Source organism: Narcine bancroftii, chromosome 4 (genome assembly GCF_036971445.1).
Source record: "Narcine bancroftii isolate sNarBan1 chromosome 4, sNarBan1.hap1, whole genome shotgun sequence".
Taxonomy (NCBI): Eukaryota; Metazoa; Chordata; class Chondrichthyes; order Torpediniformes; family Narcinidae; genus Narcine; species Narcine bancroftii.
The window spans coordinates 83,498,496-83,520,722 of record NC_091472.1 but is presented as its reverse complement, the minus strand read 5'-3'; the positions used below and the strand labels follow the sequence as shown (position 1 = coordinate 83,520,722).

Here is a 22,227-nt window from a genome sequence, read left to right as displayed (position 1 = left end):
GTAATTCTTCCCAGTTTTACTTTCATAGCATGTAACTCTTCCCAGTTTTACTTTCATAGCATGTAACTCTTCCCAGTTTTACTTTCATAGCATGTAACTCTTCCCAGTTTTACTTTCATAGCCATGTAACTCTTCCCAGTTTTAATTTCATAGCATGTAACTCTTCCCAGTTTTACTTTCATAGCCATGTAACTCTTCCCAGTTTTACTTTCATAGCCATGTAACTCTTCCCAGTTTTACTTTCATAGCGATGTAACTCTTTCCAGTTTTACTTTCATAGCCATGTAACTCTTCCCAGTATTACTTTCATAGCATATAACTCTTCCCAGTTTTACTTTCATAGCCATGTAACTCTTCCCAGTTTTACTTTCATAGCCATGTAACTCTTCCCAGTTTTACTTTCATAGCCATGTAACTCTTCCCAGTTTTACTTTCATAGCCATGTAACTCTTCCCAGTTTTACTTTCATAGCCATGTAACGCTTCCCGGTTTTACTTTCATAGCCATGTAACACTTCCCAGTTTTACTTTCATAGCCATGTAACTCTTCCCAGTTTTACTTTCATAGCCATGTAACTCTTCCCAGTTTTACTTTCATAGCATGTAACTCTTCCCAGTTTTACTTTCATAGCATGTAACTCTTCCCAGTTTTACTTTCATAGCATGTAACTCTTCCCAGTTTTACTTTCATAGCAGGTAACTCTTCCCAGTTTTACTTTCATAGCCATGTAACTCTTCCCAGTTTTACTTTCATAGCCATGTAACTCTTCCCAGTTTTACTTTCATAGCCATGTAACTCTTCCCAGTTTTACTTTCATAGCATTTAACTCTTCCCAGTTTTACTTTCATAGCATGTAACTCTTCCCAGTTTTACTTTCATAGCCATGTAACTCTTCCCAGTTTTACTTTCATAGCATGTAACTCTTCCCAGTTTTACTTTCATAGCCATGTAACTCTTCCCAGAATTACTTTCATAGCATATAACTCTTCCCAGTTTTACTTTCATAGCCATGTAACTCTTCCCAGTTTTACTTTCATAGCCATGTAACTCTTCCCAGTTTTACTTTCATAGCCATGTAACTCTTCCCAGTTTTACTTTCATAGCCATGTAACGCTTCCCGGTTTTACTTTCATAGCCATGTAACACTCTCCGGTTTTACTTTCATAGCCATGTAACTCTTCCCAGTTTTACTTTCATAGCCATGTAACTCTTCCCAGTTTTACTTTCATAGCATGTAACTCTTCCCAGTTTTACTTTCATAGCATATAACTCTTCCCAGTTTTACTTTCATAGCCATGTAACTCTTCCCAGTTTTACTTTCATAGCCATGTAACTCTTCCCAGTTTTACTTTCATAGCCATGTAACTCTTCCCAGTTTTACTTTCATAGCCATGTAACTCTTCCCAGTTTTACTTTCATAGCCATGTAACGCTTCCCGGTTTTACTTTCATAGCCATGTAACACTTCCCGGTTTTACTTTCATAGCCATGTAACTCTTCCCAGTTTTACTTTCATAGCCATGTAACTCTTCCCAGTTTTACTTTCATAGCATGTAACTCTTCCCAGTTTTTCTTTCATAGCATGTAACTCTTCCCAGTTTTACTTTCATAGCATGTAACTCTTCCCAGTTTTACTTTCATAGCATGTAACTCTTCCCAGTTTTACTTTCATAGCCATGTAACTCTTCCCAGTTTTACTTTCATAGCATGTAACTCTTCCCAGTTTTACTTTCATAGCCATGTAACTCTTCCCAGTATTACTTTCATAGCATATAACTCTTCCCAGTTTTACTTTCATAGCCATGTAACTCTTCCCAGTTTTCCTTTCATAGCCATGTTACTCTTCCCAGTTTTACTTTCATAGCTATGTAACTCTTCCCAGTTTTACTTTCATAGCCATGTAACTCTTCCCAGTTTTACTTTCATAGCCATGTAACGCTTCCCGGTTTTACTTTCATAGCCATGTAACACTTCCCAGTTTTACTTTCATAGCCATGTATCTCTTCCCAGTTTTACTTTCATAGCCATGTAACTCTTCCCAGTTTTACTTTCATAGCATGTAACTCTTCCCAGTTTTACTTTCATAGCATGTAACTCTTCCCAGTTTTACTTTCATAGCATGTAACTCTTCCCAGTTTTACTTTCATAGCCATGTAACTCTTCCCAGTTTTACTTTCATAGCATGTAACTCTTCCCAGTTTTACTTTCATAGCCATGTAACTCTTCCCAGTTTTACTTTCATAGCATGTAACTCTTCCCACATTTACTTTCATAGCCATGTAACTCTTCCCAGTTTTACTTTCATAGCCATGTAACTCTTCCCAGTTTTACTTTCATAGCATGTAACTCTTCCCAGTTTTACTTTCATAGCATGTAACTCTTCCCAGTTTTACTTTCATAGCCATGTTACTCTTCCCAGTTTTATTTTCATAGCCATGTAACTCTTCCCAGTTTTACTTTCATAGCATGTAACTATTCCCAGTTTTACTTTCATAGCATGTAACTCTTCCCAGTTTTACTTTCATAGCATGTAACTCTTCCCAGTTTTACTTTCATAGCATGTAACTCTTCCCAGTTTTACTTTCATAGCATGTAACTCTTCCCAGTTTTACTTTCATAGCCATGTAACTCTTCCCAGTTTTATTTTCATAGCATGTAACTCTTCCCAGTTTTACTTTCATAGCGATGTAGCTCTTCCCAGTTTTACTTTCATAGCCATTAACTCTTCCCAGTTTTACTTTCATACCCATGTAACTCATCCCAGTTTTACTTTCATAGCCATGTAACTCATCCCAGTTTTACTTTCATAGCATGTAACTCTTCCCAGTTTTAATTTCATAGCATGTAACTCTTCCCAGTTTTACTTTCATAACATGTAACTCTTCCCAGTTTTAATTTCATAGCCATGTAACTCTTCCCAGTTTTACTTTCATAGCCATGTAACTCTTCCCAGTATTACTTTCATAGCATATAACTCTTCCCAGTTTTACTTTCATAGCCATGTAACTCTTCCCAGTTTTACTTTCATAGCCATGTAACTCTTCCCAGTTTTACTTTCATAGCCATGTAACTCTTCCCAGTTTTACTTTCATAGCCATGTAACTCTTCCCAGTTTTACTTTCATAGCCATGTAACGCTTCCCGGTTTTACTTTCATAGCCATGTAACACTTCCCAGTTTTACTTTCATAGCCATGTAACTCTTCCCAGTTTTACTTTCATAGCCATGTAACTCTTCCCAGTTTTACTTTCATAGCATGTAACTCTTCCCAGTTTTACTTTCATAGCATGTAACTCTTCCCAGTTTTACTTTCATAGCATGTAACTCTTCCCAGTTTTACTTTCATAGCATGTAACTCTTCCCAGTTTTACTTTCATAGCCATGTAACTCTTCCCAGTTTTACTTTCATAGCATGTAACTCTTCCCAGTTTTACTTTCATAGCCATGTAACTCTTCCCAGTTTTACTTTCATAGCATGTAACTCTTCCCAGTTTTACTTTCATAGCCATGTAACTCTTCCCAGTTTTACATTCATAGCGATGTAACTCTTCCCAGTTTTACTTTCATAGCCATGTAACTCTTCCCAGTATTACTTTTATAGCATATAACTCTTCCCAGTTTTACTTTCATAGCCATGTAACTCTTCCCAGTTTTACTTTCATAGCCATGTAACTCTTCCCAGTTTTACTTTCATAGCCATGTAACTCTTCCCAGTTTTACTTTCATAGCCATGTAACTCTTCCCAGTTTTACTTTCATAGCCATGTAACGCATCCCGGTTTTACTTTCATAGCCATGTAACACTTCCCAGTTTTACTTTCATAGCCATGTAACTCTTCCCAGTTTTACTTTCATAGCCATGTAACTCTTCCCAGTTTTACTTTCATAGCATGTAACTCTTCCCAGTTTTACTTTCATAGCATGTAACTCTTCCCAGTTTTACTTTCATAGCATGTAACTCTTCCCAGTTTTACTTTCATAGCATGTAACTCTTCCCAGTTTTACTTTCATAGCCATGTAACTCTTCCCAGTTTTACTTTCATAGCATGTAACTCTTCCCAGTATTACTTTCATAGCATATAACTCTTCCCAGTTTTACTTTCATAGCCATGTAACTCTTCCCAGTTTTACTTTCATAGCCATGTAACTCTTCCCAGTTTTACTTTCATAGCCATGTAACTCTTCCCAGTTTTACTTTCATAGCCATGTAACTCTTCCCAGTTTTACTTTCATAGCCATGTAACGCTTCCCGGTTTTACTTTCATAGCCATGTAACACTTCCCAGTTTTACTTTCATAGCCATGTAACTCTTCCCAGTTTTACTTTCATAGCCATGTAACTCTTCCCAGTTTTACTTTCATAGCATGTAACTCTTCCCAGTTTTACTTTCATAGCCATGTAACTCTTCCCAGTTTTACTTTCATAGCATGTAACTCTTCCCAGTTTTACTTTCATAGCATGTAACTCTTCCCAGTTTTACTTTCATAGCATGTAACTCTTCCCAGTTTTACTTTCATAGCCATATAACTCTTCCCAGTTTTACTTTCATAGCATGTAACTCTTCCCAGTTTTACTTTCATAGCCATGTAACTCTTCCCAGTTTTACTTTCATAGCATGTAACTCTTCCCAGTTTTACTTTCATAGCCATGTAACTCTTCCCAGTTTTACTTTCATAGCATGTAACTCTTCCCAGTTTTACTTTCATAGCATGTAACTCTTCCCAGTTTTACTTTCATAGCCATGTAACTCTTCCCAGTTTTACTTTCATAGCCATGTAACTCTTCCCAGTTTTACTTTCATAGCATGTAACTCTTCCCAGTTTTACTTTCATAGCATGTAACTCTTCCCAGTTTTACTTTCATAGCATGTAACTCTTCCCAGTTTTACTTTCATAGCCATGTAACTCTTCCCAGTTTTACTTTCATAGCATGTAACTCTTCCCAGTTTTACTTTCATAGCCATGTAACTCTTCCCAGTTTTACTTTCATAGCCATGTAACTCTTCCCAGTTTTACTTTCATAGCATGTAACTCTTCCCAGTTTTACTTTCATAGCATGTAACTCTTCCCAGTTTTACTTTCATAGCATGTAACTCTTCCCAGTTTTACTTTCATAGCCATGTAACTCTTCCCAGTTTTACTTTCATAGCATGTAACTCTTCCCAGTTTTACTTTCATAGCCATGTAACTCTTCTCAGTTTTATTTTCATAGCATGTAACTCTTCCCAGTTTTACTTTCATAGCGATGTAACTCCTCCCAGTTTTACTTTCATAGCCATTAACTCTTCCCAGTTTTACTTTCATACCCATGTAACTCTTCCCAGTTTTACTTTCATAGCCATGTAACTCATCCCAGTTTTACTTTCATAGCATGTAACTCTTCCCAGTTTTAATTTCATAGCATGTAACTCTTCCCAGTTTTACTTTCATAGCATGTAACTCTTCCCAGTTTTACTTTCATAGCCATGTAACTCTTCCCAGTTTTACTTTCATAGCCATGTAACTCTTCCCAGTATTACTTTCATAGCGTATAACTCTTCCCAGTTTTACTATCATAGCCATGTAACTCTTCCCAGTTTTACTTTCATAGCCATGTAACTCTTCCCAGTTTTATTTTCATAGCCATGTAACTCTTCCCAGTTTTACTTTCATAGCCACGTAACTCTTCCCAGTTTTACTTTCATAGCATGTAACTCTTCCCAGTTTTACTTTCATAGCATGTAACTCTTCCCAGTTTTACTTTCATAGCATGTAACTCTTCCCAGTTTTACTTTCATAGCATGTAACTCTTCCCAGTTTTACTTTCATAGCCATGTAACTCTTCCCAGTTTTACTTTCATAGCATGTAACTCTTCCCAGTTTTACTTTCATAGCCATGTAACTCTTCCCAGTTTTACTTTCATAGCATGTAACTCTTCCCAGTTTTACTTTCATAGCCATGTAACTCTTCCCAGTTTTACTTTCATAGCGATGTAACTCTTCCCAGTTTTACTTTCATAGCCATGTAACTCTTCCCAGTATTACTTTCATAGCATATAACTCTTCCCAGTTTTACTTTCATAGCCATGTAACTCTTCCCAGTTTTACTTTCATAGCCATGTAACTCTTCCCAGTTTTACTTTCATAGCCATGTAACTCTTCCCAGTTTTACTTTCATAGCCATGTAACTCTTCCCAGTTTTACTTTCATAGCCATGTAACGCATCCCGGTTTTACTTTCATAGCCATGTAACACTTCCCAGTTTTACTTTCATAGCCATGTAACTCTTCCCAGTTTTACTTTCATAGCCATGTAACTCTTCCCAGTTTTACTTTCATAGCATGTAACTCTTCCCAGTTTTACTTTCATAGCATGTAACTCTTCCCAGTTTTACTTTCATAGCATGTAACTCTTCCCAGTTTTACTTTCATAGCATGTAACTCTTCCCAGTTTTACTTTCATAGCCATGTAACTCTTCCCAGTTTTACTTTCATAGCATGTAACTCTTCCCAGTTTTACTTTCATAGCCATGTAACTCTTCCCAGTATTACTTTCATAGCATATAACTCTTCCAAGTTTTACTTTCATAGCCATGTAACTCTTCCCAGTTTTACTTTCATAGCCATGTAACTCTTCCCAGTTTTACTTTCATAGCCATGTAACTCTTCCCAGTTTTACTTTCATAGCCATGTAACTCTTCCCAGTTTTACTTTCATAGCCATGTAACGCTTCCCGGTTTTACTTTCATAGCCATGTAACACTTCCCAGTTTTACTTTCATAGCCATGTAACTCTTCCCAGTTTTACTTTCATAGCCATGTAACTCTTCCCAGTTTTACTTTCATAGCATGTAACTCTTCCCAGTTTTACTTTCATAGCATGTAACTCTTCCCAGTTTTACTTTCATAGCATGTAACTCTTCCCAGTTTTACTTTCATAGCATGTAACTCTTCCCAGTTTTACTTTCATAGCATGTAACTCTTCCCAGTTTTACTTTCATAGCCATGTAACTCTTCCCAGTTTTACTTTCATAGCATGTAACTCTTCCCAGTTTTACTTTCATAGCCATGTAACTCTTCCCAGTTTTACTTTCATAGCATGTAACTCTTCCCAGTTTTACTTTCATAGCCATGTAACTCTTCCCAGTTTTACTTTCATAGCGATGTAACTCTTCCCAGTTTTACTTTCATAGCATGTAACTCTTCCCAGTTTTACTTTCATAGCATGTAACTCTTCCCAGTTTTACTTTCATAGCCATGTAACTCTTCCCAGTTTTACTTTCATAGCCATGTAACTCTTCCCAGTTTTACTTTCATAGCATGTAACTCTTCCCAGTTTTACTTTCATAGCATGTAACTCTTCCCAGTTTTACTTTCATAGCATGTAACTCTTTCCAGTTTTACTTTCATAGCCATGTAACTCTTCCCAGTTTTACTTTCATAGCATGTAACTCTTCCCAGTTTTACTTTCATAGCCATGTAACTCTTCCCAGTTTTACTTTCATAGCCATGTAACTCTTCCCAGTTTTACTTTCATAGCTATGTAACTCTTCCCAGTTTTACTTTCATAGCATATAACTCTTCCCAGTTTTACTTTCATAGCATGTAACTCTTCCCAGTTTTACTTTCATAGCATGTAACTCTTCCCAGTTTTACTTTCATAGCCATGTAACTCTTCCCAGTTTTACTTTCATAGCATGTAACTCTTCCCAGTTTTACTTTCATAGCCATGTAACTCTTCTCAGTTTTATTTTCATAGCATGTAACTCTTCCCAGTTTTACTTTCATAGCGATGTAACTCTTCCCAGTTTTACTTTCATAGCCATTAACTCTTCCCAGTTTTACTTTCATACCCATGTAACTCTTCCCAGTTTTACTTTCATAGCCATGTAACTCATCCCAGTTTTACTTTCATAGCATGTAACTCTTCCCAGTTTTAATTTCATAGCATGTAACTCTTCCCGGTTTTACTTTCATAGCATGTAACTCTTCGCAGTTTTACTTTCATAGCCATGTAACTCTTCCCAGTTTTACTTTCATAGCCATGTAACTCTTCCCAGTATTACTTTCATAGCATATAACTCTTCCCAGTTTTACTTTCATAGCATATAACTCTTCCCAGTTTTACTTTCATAGCCATGTAACTCTTCACAGTTTTACTTTCATAGCCATGTAACTCTTCCCAGTTTTATTTTCATAGCCACGTAACTCTACCCAGTTTTACTTTCATAGCCACGTAACTCTTCCCAGTTTTACTTTCATAGCATGTAACTCTTCCCAGTTTTACTTTCATAGCATGTAACTCTTCCCAGTTTTACTTTCATAGCATGTAACTCTTCCCAGTTTTACTTTCATAGCATGTAACTCTTCCCAGTTTTACTTTCATAGCATGTAACTCTTCCCAGTTTTACTTTCATAGCATGTAACTCTTCCCAGTTTTACTTTCATAGCCATGTAACTCTTCCCAGTTTTACTTTCATAGCATGTAACTCTTCCCAGTTTTACTTTCATAGCCATGTAACTCTTCCCAGTTTTACTTTCATAGCGATGTAACTCTTCCCAGTTTTACTTTCATAGCCATGTAACTCTTCCCAGTATTACTTTCATAGCATATAACTCTTCCCAGTTTTACTTTCATAGCCATGTAACTCTTCCCAGTTTTACTTTCATAGCCATGTAACTCTTCCCAGTTTTACTTTCATAGCCATGTAACTCTTCCCAGTTTTACTTTCATAGCCATGTAACTCTTCCCAGTTTTACTTTCATAGCCATGTAACGCATCCCGGTTTTACTTTCATAGCCATGTAACACTTCCCAGTTTTACTTTCATAGCCATGTAACTCTTCCCAGTATTACTTTCATAGCATATAACTCTTCCCAGTTTTACTTTCATAGCCATGTAACTCTTCCCAGTTTTACTTTCATAGCCATGTAACTCTTCCCAGTTTTACTTTCATAGCCATGTAACTCTTCCCAGTTTTACTTTCATAGCCATGTAACTCTTCCCAGTTTTACTTTCATAGCCATGTAACGCTTCCCGGTTTTACTTTCATAGCCATGTAACACTTCCCAGTTTTACTTTCATAGCCATGTAACTCTTCCCAGTTTTACTTTCATAGCCATGTAACTCTTCCCAGTTTTACTTTCATAGCATGTAACTCTTCCCAGTTTTACTTTCATAGCATGTAACTCTTCCCAGTTTTACTTTCATAGCATGTAACTCTTCCCAGTTTTACTTTCATAGCATGTAACTCTTCCCAGTTTTACTTTCATAGCATGTAACTCTTCCCAGTTTTACTTTCATAGCCATGTAACTCTTCCCAGTTTTACTTTCATAGCATGTAACTCTTCCCAGTTTTACTTTCATAGCCATGTAACTCTTCCCAGTTTTACTTTCATAGCATGTAACTCTTCCCAGTTTTACTTTCATAGCCATGTAACTCTTCCCAGTTTTACTTTCATAGCGATGTAACTCTTCCCAGTTTTACTTTCATAGCATGTAACTCTTCCCAGTTTTACTTTCATAGCATGTAACTCTTCCCAGTTTTACTTTCATAGCCATGTAACTCTTCCCAGTTTTACTTTCATAGCCATGTAACTCTTCCCAGTTTTACTTTCATAGCATGTAACTCTTCCCAGTTTTACTTTCATAGCATGTAACTCTTCCCAGTTTTACTTTCATAGCATGTAACTCTTCCCAGTTTTACTTTCATAGCCATGTAACTCTTCCCAGTTTTACTTTCATAGCATGTAACTCTTCCCAGTTTTACTTTCATAGCCATGTAACTCTTCCCAGTTTTACTTTCATAGCATGTAACTCTTCCCAGTTTTACTTTCATAGCCATGTAACTCTACCCAGTTTTACTTTCATAGCATGTAACTCTTCCCAGTTTTACTTTCATAGCCATGTAACTCTTCCCAGTTTTACTTTCATAGCATGTAACTCTTCCCAGTTTTACTTTCATAGCCATGTAACTCTTCTCAGTTTTATTTTCATAGCATGTAACTCTTCCCAGTTTTACTTTCATAGCGATGTAACTCTTCCCAGTTTTACTTTCATAGCCATTAACTCTTCCCAGTTTTACTTTCATACCCATGTAACTCTTCCCAGTTTTACTTTCATAGCCATGTAACTCATCCCAGTTTTACTTTCATAGCATGTAACTCTTCCCAGTTTTAATTTCATAGCATGTAACTCTTCCCAGTTTTACTTTCATAGCATGTAACTCTTCCCAGTTTTACTTTCATAGCCATGTAACTCTTCCCAGTTTTACTTTCATAGCCATGTAACTCTTCCCAGTATTACTTTCATAGCATATAACTCTTCCCAGTTTTACTTTCATAGCCATGTAACTCTTCCCAGTTTTACTTTCATAGCCATGTAACTCTTCCCAGTTTTATTTTCGTAGCCATGTAACTCTTCCCAGTTTTACTTTCATAGCCACGTAACTCTTCCCAGTTTTACTTTCATAGCATGTAACTCTTCCCAGTTTTACTTTCATAGCATGTAACTCTTCCCAGTTTTACTTTCATAGCATGTAACTCTTCCCAGTTTTACTTTCATAGCATGTAACTCTTCCCAGTTTTACTTTCATAGCCATGTAACTCTTCCCAGTTTTACTTTCATAGCATGTAACTCTTCCCAGTTTTACTTTCATAGCCATGTAACTCTTCCCAGTTTTACTTTCATAGCATGTAACTCTTCCCAGTTTTACTTTCATAGCCATGTAACTCTTCCCAGTTTTACTTTCATAGCGATGTAACTCTTCCCAGTTTTACTTTCATAGCCATGTAACTCTTCCCAGTATTACTTTCATAGCCATGTAACACTTCCCAGTTTTACTTTCATAGCCATGTAACTCTTCCCAGTTTTACTTTCATAGCCATGTAACTCTTCCCAGTTTTACTTTCATAGCATGTAACTCTTCCCAGTTTTACTTTCATAGCATGTAACTCTTCCCAGTTTTACTTTCATAGCATGTAACTCTTCCCAGTTTTACTTTCATAGCATGTAACTCTTCCCAGTTTTACTTTCATAGCCATGTAACTCTTCCCAGTTTTACTTTCATAGCATGTAACTCTTCCCAGTTTTACTTTCATAGCCATGTAACTCTTCCCAGTATTACTTTCATAGCATATAACTCTTCCCAGTTTTACTTTCATAGCCATGTAACTCTTCCCAGTTTTAATTTCATAGCCATGTAACGCTTCCCGGTTTTACTTTCATAGCCATGTAACACTTCCCAGTTTTACTTTCATAGCCATGTAACTCTTCCCAGTTTTACTTTCATAGCATGTAACTCTTCCCAGTTTTACTTTCATAGCATGTAACTCTTCCCAGTTTTACTTTCATAGCATGTAACTCTTCCCAATTTTACTTTCATAGCATGTAACTCTTCCCAGTTTTACTTTCATAGCCATGTAACTCTTCCCAGTTTTACTTTCATAGCATGTAACTCTTCCCAGTTTTACTTTCATAGCCATGTAACTCTTCCCAGTTTTACTTTCATAGCATGTAACTCTTCCCAGTTTTACTTTCATAGCCATGTAACTCTTCCCAGTTTTACTTTCATAGCATGTAACTCTTCCCAGTTTTACTTTCATAGCATGTAACTCTTCCCAGTTTTACTTTCATAGCATGTAACTCTTCCCAGTTTTACATTCATAGCCATGTAACTCTTCCCAGTTTTACTTTCATAGCCATGTAACTCTTCTCAGTTTTATTTTCATAGCATGTAACTCTTCCCAGTTTTACTTTCATAGCGATGTAACTCTTCCCAGTTTTACTTTCATAGCCATTAACTCTTCCCAGTTTTACTTTCATACCCATGTAACTCTTCCCAGTTTTTCTTTCATAGCCATGTAACTCATCCCAGTTTTACTTTCATAGCATGTAACTCTTCCCAGTTGTAATTTCATAGCATGTAACTCTTCCCAGTTTTACTTTCATAGCATGTAACTCTTCCCAGTTTTACTTTCATAGCCATGTAACTCTTCCCAGTTTTACTTTCATAGCCATGTAACTCTTCCCAGTATTACTTTCATAGCATATAACTCTTCCCAGTTTTACTTTCATAGCCATGTAACTCTTCCCAGTTTTACTTTCATAGCCATGTAACTCTTCCCAGTTTTATTTTCATAGCCATGTAACTCTTCCCAGTTTTACTTTCATAGCCACGTAACTCTTCCCAGTTTTACTTTCATAGCATGTAACTCTTCCCAGTTTTACTTTCATAGCATGTAACTCTTCCCAGTTTTACTTTCATAGCATGTAATTCTTCCCAGTTTTACTTTCATAGCATGTAACTCTTCCCAGTTTTACTTTCATAGCATGTAACTCTTCCCAGTTTTACTTTCATAGCCATGTAACTCTTCCCAGTTTTACTTTCATAGCATGTAACTCTTCCCAGTTTTACTTTCATAGCCATGTAACTCTTCCCAGTTTTACTTTCATAGCATGTAACTCTTCCCAGTTTTACTTTCATAGCCATGTAACTCTTCCCAGTTTTACTTTCATAGCGATGTAACTCTTCCCAGTTTTACTTTCATAGCCATGTAACTCTTCCCAGTATTACTTTCATAGCATATAACTCTTCCCAGTTTTACTTTCATAGCCATGTAACTCTTCCCAGTTTTACTTTCATAGCCATGTAACTCTTCCCAGTTTTACTTTCATAGCCATGTAACTCTTCCCAGTTTTACTTTCATAGCCATGTAACTCTTCCCAGTTTTACTTTCATAGCCATGTAACGCATCCCGGTTTTACTTTCATAGCCATGTAACACTTCCCAGTTTTACTTTCATAGCCATGTAACTCTTCCCAGTTTTACTTTCATAGCCATGTAACTCTTCCCAGTTTTACTTTCATAGCATGTAACTCTTCCCAGTTTTACTTTCATAGCATGTAACTCTTCCCAGTTTTACTTTCATAGCATGTAACTCTTCCCAGTTTTACTTTTATAGCATGTAACTCTTCCCAGTTTTACTTTCATAGCCATGTAACTCTTCCCAGTTTTACTTTCATAGCATGTAACTCTTCCCAGTTTTACTTTCATAGCCATGTAACTCTTCCCAGTATTACTTTCATAGCATATAACTCTTCCCAGTTTTACTTTCATAGCCATGTAACTCTTCCCAGTTTTACTTTCATAGCCATGTAACTCTTCCCAGTTTTACTTTCATAGCCATGTAACTCTTCCCAGTTTTACTTTCATAGCCATGTAACTCTTCCCAGTTTTACTTTCATAGCCATGTAACGCTTCCCGGTTTTACTTTCATAGCCATGTAACACTTCCCAGTTTTACTTTCATAGCCATGTAACTCTTCCCAGTTTTACTTTCATAGCCATGTAACTCTTCCCAGTTTTACTTTCATAGCATGTAACTCTTCCCAGTTTTACTTTCATAGCATGTAACTCTTCCCAGTTTTACTTTCATAGCATGTAACTCTTCCCAGTTTTACTTTCATAGCATGTAACTCTTCCCAGTTTTACTTTCATAGCATGTAACTCTTCCCAGTTTTACTTTCATAGCCATGTAACTCTTCCCAGTTTTACTTTCATAGCATGTAACTCTTCCCAGTTTTACTTTCATAGCCATGTAACTCTTCCCAGTTTTACATTCATAGCATGTAACTCTTCCCAGTTTTACTTTCATAGCCATGTAACTCTTCCCAGTTTTACTTTCATAGCGATGTAACTCTTCCCAGTTTTACTTTCATAGCATGTAACTCTTCCCAGTTTTACTTTCATAGCATGTAACTCTTCCCAGTTTTACTTTCATAGCCATGTAACTCTTCCCAGTTTTACTTTCATAGCCTTGTAACTCTTCCCAGTTTTACTTTCATAGCATGTAACTCTTCCCAGTTTTACTTTCATAGCATGTAACTCTTCCCAGTTTTACTTTCATAGCATGTAACTCTTCCCAGTTTTACTTTCATAGCCATGTAACTCTTCCCAGTTTTACTTTCATAGCATGTAACTCTTCCCAGTTTTACTTTCATAGCCATGTAACTCTTCCCAGTTTTACTTTCATAGCCATGTAACTCTTCCCAGTTTTACTTTCATAGCTATGTAACTCTTCCCAGTTTTACTTTCATAGCATGTAACTCTTCCCAGTTTTACTTTCATAGCATGTAACTCTTCCCAGTTTTACTTTCATAGCATGTAACTCTTCCCAGTTTTACTTTCATAGCCATGTAACTCTTCCCAGTTTTACTTTCATAGCATGTAACTCTTCCCAGTTTTACTTTCATAGCCATGTAACTCTTCTCAGTTTTATTTTCATAGCATGTAACTCTTCCCAGTTTTACTTTCATAGCGATGTAACTCTTCCCAGTTTTACTTTCATAGCCATTAACTCTTCCCAGTTTTACTTTCATACCCATGTAACTCTTCCCAGTTTTACTTTCATAGCCATGTAACTCATCCCAGTTTTACTTTCATAGCATGTAACTCTTCCCAGTTTTAATTTCATAGCATGTAACTCTTCCCAGTTTTACTTTCATAGCATGTAACTCTTCCCAGTTTTACTTTCATAGCCATGTAACTCTTCCCAGTTTTACTTTCATAGCCATGTAACTCTTCCCAGTATTACTTTCATAGCATATAACTCTTCCCAGTTTTACTTTCATAGCCATGTAACTCTTCCCAGTTTTACTTTCATAGCCATGTAACTCTTCCCAGTTTTATTTTCATAGCCATGTAACTCTTCCCAGTTTTACTTTCATAGCCACGTAACTCTTCCCAGTTTTACTTTCATAGCCATGTAACGCTTCCCGGTTTTACTTTCATAGCCATGTAACACTTCCCAGTTTTACTTTCATAGCCATGTAACTCTTCCCAGTTTTACCTTCATAGCCATGTAACTCTTCCCAGTTTTACTTTCATAGCATGTAACTCTTCCCAGTTTTACTTTCATAGCATGTAACTCTTCCCAGTTTTACTTTCATAGCGTGTAACTCTTCCCAGTTTTACTTTCATAGCCATGTAACTCTTCCCAGTTTTACTTTCATAGCATGTAACTCTTCCCAGTTTTACTTTCATAGCCATGTAACTCTTCCCAGTTTTACTTTCATAGCATGTAACTCTTCCCAGTTTTAATTTCATAGCCATGTAACTCTTCCCAGTTTTACTTTCATAGCCATGTAACTCTTCCCAGTTTTACTTTCATAGCATGTAACTCTTCCCAGTTTTACTTTCATAGCATGTAACTCTTCCCAGTTTTACTTTCATAGCCATGTAACTTTTCCCAGTTTTACTTTCATAGCCATGTAACTATTCCCAGTTTTACTTTCATAGCATGTAACTCTTCCCAGTTTTACTTTCATAGCATGTAAGTCTTCCCAGTTTTACTTTCATAGCATGTAACTCTTCCCAGTTTTACTTTCATAGCCATGTAACTCTTCCCAGTTTTACTTTCATAGCATGTAACTCTTCCCAGTTTTACTTTCATAGCCATGTAACTCTTCCCAGTTTTACTTTCATAGCCATGTAACTCTTCCCAGTTTTACTTTCATAGCATGTAACTCTTCCCAGTTTTACTTTCATAGCATGTAACTCTTCCCAGTTTTACTTTCATAGCCATGTAACTCTTTCCAGTTTTATTTTCATAGCATGTAACTCTTCCCAGTTTTACTTTCATAGCGATGTAACTCTTCCCAGTTTTACTTTCATAGCCATGTAACTCTTCCCAGTTTTACTTTCATAGCCATGTAACTCTTCCCAGTTTTACTTTCATAGCCATGTAACGCTTCCCGGTTTTACTTTCATAGCCATGTAACACTTCCCTGTTTTACTTTCATAGCCATGTAACTCTTCCCAGTTTTACTTTCAAAGCCATGTAACTCTTCCCAGTTTTACTTTCATAGCCATGTAACTCTTCCCAGTTTTACTTTCATAGCATGTAATTCTTGCCAGTTTTACTTTCATAGCATGTAACTCTTCCCAGTTTTACTTTCATAGCCATGTAACTCTTCCCAGTTTTACTTTCATAGCCATGTAACTCTTCCAGTTTTACTTTCATAGCATGTAACTCTTCCCAGTTTTACTTTCATAGCCATGTAACTCTTCACAGTTTTACTTTCATAGCATATAACTCTTCCCAGTTTTACTTTCATAGCATATAACTCTTCCCAGTTTTACTTTCATAGCCATGTAACTCTTCACAGTTTTACTTTCATAGCCATGTAACTCTTCCCAGTTTTATTTTCATAGCCACGTAACTCTTCCCAGTTTTACTTTCATAGCATGTAACTCTTCCCAGTTTTACTTTCATAGCCATGTAACTCTTCACAGTTTTACTTTCATAGCCATGTAACTCTTCCCAGTTTTATTTTCATAGCCACGTAACTCTTCCCAGTTTTACTTTCATAGCCACGTAACTCTTCCCAGTTTTACTTTCATAGCATGTAACTCTTCCCAGTTTTACTTTCATAGCATGTAACTCTTCCCAGTTTTACTTTCATAGCATGTAACTCTTCCCAGTTTTACTTTCATAGCATGTAACTCTTCCCAGTTTTACTTTCATAGCATGTAACTCTTCCCAGTTTTACTTTCATAGCATGTAACTCTTCCCAGTTTTACTTTCATAGCCATGTAACTCTTCCCAGTTTTACTTTCATAGCATGTAACTCTTCCCAGTTTTACTTTCATAGCCATGTAACTCTTCCCAGTTTTACTTTCATAGCGATGTAACTCTTCCCAGTTTTACTTTCATAGCCATGTAACTCTTCCCAGTATTACTTTCATAGCATATAACTCTTCCCAGTTTTACTTTCATAGCCATGTAACTCTTCCCAGTTTTACTTTCATAGCCATGTAACTCTTCCCAGTTTTACTTTCATAGCCATGTAACTCTTCCCAGTTTTACTTTCATAGCCATGTAACTCTTCCCAGTTTTACTTTCATAGCCATGTAACGCATCCCGGTTTTACTTTCATAGCCATGTAACACTTCCCAGTTTTACTTTCATAGCCATGTAACTCTTCCCAGTATTACTTTCATAGCATATAACTCTTCCCAGTTTTACTTTCATAGCCATGTAACTCTTCCCAGTTTTACTTTCATAGCCATGTAACTCTTCCCAGTTTTACTTTCATAGCCATGTAACTCTTCCCAGTTTTACTTTCATAGCCATGTAACTCTTCCCAGTTTTACTTTCAAAGCCATGTAACTCTTCCCAGTTTTACTTTCATAGCCATGTAACTCTTCCCAGTTTTACTTTCATAGCATGTAATTCTTGCCAGTTTTACTTTCATAGCATGTAACTCTTCCCAGTTTTACTTTCATAGCCATGTAACTCTTCCCAGTTTTACTTTCATAGCCATGTAACTCTTCCAGTTTTACTTTCATAGCATGTAACTCTTCCCAGTTTTACTTTCATAGCCATGTAACTCTTCACAGTTTTACTTTCATAGCATATAACTCTTCCCAGTTTTACTTTCATAGCATATAACTCTTCCCAGTTTTACTTTCATAGCCATGTAACTCTTCACAGTTTTACTTTCATAGCCATGTAACTCTTCCCAGTTTTATTTTCATAGCCACGTAACTCTTCCCAGTTTTACTTTCATAGCATGTAACTCTTCCCAGTTTTACTTTCATAGCCATGTAACTCTTCACAGTTTTACTTTCATAGCCATGTAACTCTTCCCAGTTTTATTTTCATAGCCACGTAACTCTTCCCAGTTTTACTTTCATAGCCACGTAACTCTTCCCAGTTTTACTTTCATAGCATGTAACTCTTCCCAGTTTTACTTTCATAGCATGTAACTCTTCCCAGTTTTACTTTCATAGCATGTAACTCTTCCCAGTTTTACTTTCATAGCATGTAACTCTTCCCAGTTTTACTTTCATAGCATGTAACTCTTCCCAGTTTTACTTTCATAGCATGTAACTCTTCCCAGTTTTACTTTCATAGCCATGTAACTCTTCCCAGTTTTACTTTCATAGCATGTAACTCTTCCCAGTTTTACTTTCATAGCCATGTAACTCTTCCCAGTTTTACTTTCATAGCGATGTAACTCTTCCCAGTTTTACTTTCATAGCCATGTAACTCTTCCCAGTATTACTTTCATAGCATATAACTCTTCCCAGTTTTACTTTCATAGCCATGTAACTCTTCCCAGTTTTACTTTCATAGCCATGTAACTCTTCCCAGTTTTACTTTCATAGCCATGTAACTCTTCCCAGTTTTACTTTCATAGCCATGTAACTCTTCCCAGTTTTACTTTCATAGCCATGTAACGCATCCCGGTTTTACTTTCATAGCCATGTAACACTTCCCAGTTTTACTTTCATAGCCATGTAACTCTTCCCAGTATTACTTTCATAGCATATAACTCTTCCCAGTTTTACTTTCATAGCCATGTAACTCTTCCCAGTTTTACTTTCATAGCCATGTAACTCTTCCCAGTTTTACTTTCATAGCCATGTAACTCTTCCCAGTTTTACTTTCATAGCCATGTAACTCTTCCCAGTTTTACTTTCATAGCCATGTAACGCTTCCCGGTTTTACTTTCATAGCCATGTAACACTTCCCAGTTTTACTTTCATAGCCATGTAACTCTTCCCAGTTTTACTTTCATAGCCATGTAACTCTTCCCAGTTTTACTTTCATAGCATGTAACTCTTCCCAGTTTTACTTTCATAGCATGTAACTCTTCCCAGTTTTACTTTCATAGCATGTAACTCTTCCCAGTTTTACTTTCATAGCATGTAACTCTTCCCAGTTTTACTTTCATAGCATGTAACTCTTCCCAGTTTTACTTTCATAGCCATGTAACTCTTCCCAGTTTTACTTTCATAGCATGTAACTCTTCCCAGTTTTACTTTCATAGCCATGTAACTCTTCCCAGTTTTACTTTCATAGCATGTAACTCTTCCCAGTTTTACTTTCATAGCCATGTAACTCTTCCCAGTTTTACTTTCATAGCGATGTAACTCTTCCCAGTTTTACTTTCATAGCATGTAACTCTTCCCAGTTTTACTTTCATAGCATGTAACTCTTCCCAGTTTTACTTTCATAGCCATGTAACTCTTCCCAGTTTTACTTTCATAGCCATGTAACTCTTCCCAGTTTTACTTTCATAGCATGTAACTCTTCCCAGTTTTACTTTCATAGCATGTAACTCTTCCCAGTTTTACTTTCATAGCATGTAACTCTTCCCAGTTTTACTTTCATAGCCATGTAACTCTTCCCAGTTTTACTTTCATAGCATGTAACTCTTCCCAGTTTTACTTTCATAGCCATGTAACACTTCCCAGTTTTACTTTCATAGCCATGTTACTCTTCCCAGTTTTACTTTCATAGCTATGTAACTCTTCCCAGTTTTACTTTCATAGCATGTAACTCTTCCCAGTTTTACTTTCATAGCATGTAACTCTTCCCAGTTTTACTTTCATAGCGATGTAACTCTTCCCAGTTTTACTTTCATAGCCATTAACTCTTCCCAGTTTTACTTTCATACCCATGTAACTCTTCCCAGTTTTACTTTCATAGCCATGTAACTCATCCCAGTTTTACTTTCATAGCATGTAACTCTTCCCAGTTTTAATTTCATAGCATGTAACTCTTCCCAGTTTTACTTTCATAGCATGTAACTCTTCCCAGTTTTACTTTCATAGCCATGTAACTCTTCCCAGTTTTACTTTCATAGCCATGTAACTCTTCCCAGTATTACTTTCATAGCATATAACTCTTCCCAGTTTTACTTTCATAGCCATGTAACTCTTCCCAGTTTTACTTTCATAGCCATGTAACTCTTCCCAGTTTTATTTTCGTAGCCATGTAACTCTTCCCAGTTTTACTTTCATAGCCACGTAACTCTTCCCAGTTTTACTTTCATAGCATGTAACTCTTCCCAGTTTTACTTTCATAGCATGTAACTCTTCCCAGTTTTACTTTCATAGCATGTAACTCTTCCCAGTTTTACTTTCATAGCATGTAACTCTTCCCAGTTTTACTTTCATAGCCATGTAACTCTTCCCAGTTTTACTTTCATAGCATGTAACTCTTCCCAGTTTTACTTTCATAGCCATGTAACTCTTCCCAGTTTTACTTTCATAGCATGTAACTCTTCCCAGTTTTACTTTCATAGCCATGTAACTCTTCCCAGTTTTACTTTCATAGCGATGTAACTCTTCCCAGTTTTACTTTCATAGCCATGTAACTCTTCCCAGTATTACTTTCATAGCCATGTAACACTTCCCAGTTTTACTTTCATAGCCATGTAACTCTTCCCAGTTTTACTTTCATAGCCATGTAACTCTTCCCAGTTTTACTTTCATAGCATGTAACTCTTCCCAGTTTTACTTTCATAGCATGTAACTCTTCCCAGTTTTACTTTCATAGCATGTAACTCTTCCCAGTTTTACTTTCATAGCATGTAACTCTTCCCAGTTTTACTTTCATAGCCATGTAACTCTTCCCAGTTTTACTTTCATAGCATGTAACTCTTCCCAGTTTTACTTTCATAGCCATGTAACTCTTCCCAGTATTACTTTCATAGCATATAACTCTTCCCAGTTTTACTTTCATAGCCATGTAACTCTTCCCAGTTTTAATTTCATAGCCATGTAACGCTTCCCGGTTTTACTTTCATAGCCATGTAACACTTCCCAGTTTTACTTTCATAGCCATGTAACTCTTCCCAGTTTTACTTTCATAGCATGTAACTCTTCCCAGTTTTACTTTCATAGCATGTAACTCTTCCCAGTTTTACTTTCATAGCATGTAACTCTTCCCAATTTTACTTTCATAGCATGTAACTCTTCCCAGTTTTACTTTCATAGCCATGTAACTCTTCCCAGTTTTACTTTCATAGCATGTAACTCTTCCCAGTTTTACTTTCATAGCCATGTAACTCTTCCCAGTTTTACTTTCATAGCATGTAACTCTTCCCAGTTTTACTTTCATAGCCATGTAACTCTTCCCAGTTTTACTTTCATAGCATGTAACTCTTCCCAGTTTTACTTTCATAGCATGTAACTCTTCCCAGTTTTACTTTCATAGCATGTAACTCTTCCCAGTTTTACATTCATAGCCATGTAACTCTTCCCAGTTTTACTTTCATAGCCATGTAACTCTTCTCAGTTTTATTTTCATAGCATGTAACTCTTCCCAGTTTTACTTTCATAGCGATGTAACTCTTCCCAGTTTTACTTTCATAGCCATTAACTCTTCCCAGTTTTACTTTCATACCCATGTAACTCTTCCCAGTTTTTCTTTCATAGCCATGTAACTCATCCCAGTTTTACTTTCATAGCATGTAACTCTTCCCAGTTGTAATTTCATAGCATGTAACTCTTCCCAGTTTTACTTTCATAGCATGTAACTCTTCCCAGTTTTACTTTCATAGCCATGTAACTCTTCCCAGTTTTACTTTCATAGCCATGTAACTCTTCCCAGTATTACTTTCATAGCATATAACTCTTCCCAGTTTTACTTTCATAGCCATGTAACTCTTCCCAGTTTTACTTTCATAGCCATGTAACTCTTCCCAGTTTTATTTTAATAGCCATGTAACTCTTCCCAGTTTTACTTTCATAGCCACGTAACTCTTCCCAGTTTTACTTTCATAGCATGTAACTCTTCCCAGTTTTACTTTCATAGCATGTAACTCTTCCCAGTTTTACTTTCATAGCATGTAACTCTTCCCAGTTTTACTTTCATAGCATGTAACTCTTCCCAGTTTTACTTTCATAGCATGTAACTCTTCCCAGTTTTACTTTCATAGCCATGTAACTCTTCCCAGTTTTACTTTCATAGCATGTAACTCTTCCCAGTTTTACTTTCATAGCCATGTAACTCTTCCCAGTTTTACTTTCATAGCATGTAACTCTTCCCAGTTTTACTTTCATAGCCATGTAACTCTTCCCAGTTTTACTTTCATAGCGATGTAACTCTTCCCAGTTTTACTTTCATAGCCATGTAACTCTTCCCAGTATTACTTTCATAGCATATAACTCTTCCCAGTTTTACTTTCATAGCCATGTAACTCTTCCCAGTTTTACTTTCATAGCCATGTAACTCTTCCCAGTTTTACTTTCATAGCCATGTAACTCTTCCCAGTTTTACTTTCATAGCCATGTAACGCATCCCGGTTTTACTTTCATAGCCATGTAACACTTCCCAGTTTTACTTTCATAGCCATGTAACTCTTCCCAGTTTTACTTTCATAGCCATGTAACTCTTCCCAGTTTTACTTTCATAGCATGTAACTCTTCCCAGTTTTACTTTCATAGCATGTAACTCT

General features: G+C 36.5%; 1 protein-coding gene across 4 annotated transcripts in view; it reads left to right on the top strand.

Annotated features, from left to right (window-relative positions):
• The window catches only part of macrod2 (mono-ADP ribosylhydrolase 2), a 1,543,249-nt gene that overhangs the window by 1,294,400 nt on the left and 226,622 nt on the right, over nt 1–22,227 (top strand). The gene's annotated exons all lie outside the window — the stretch shown is intronic.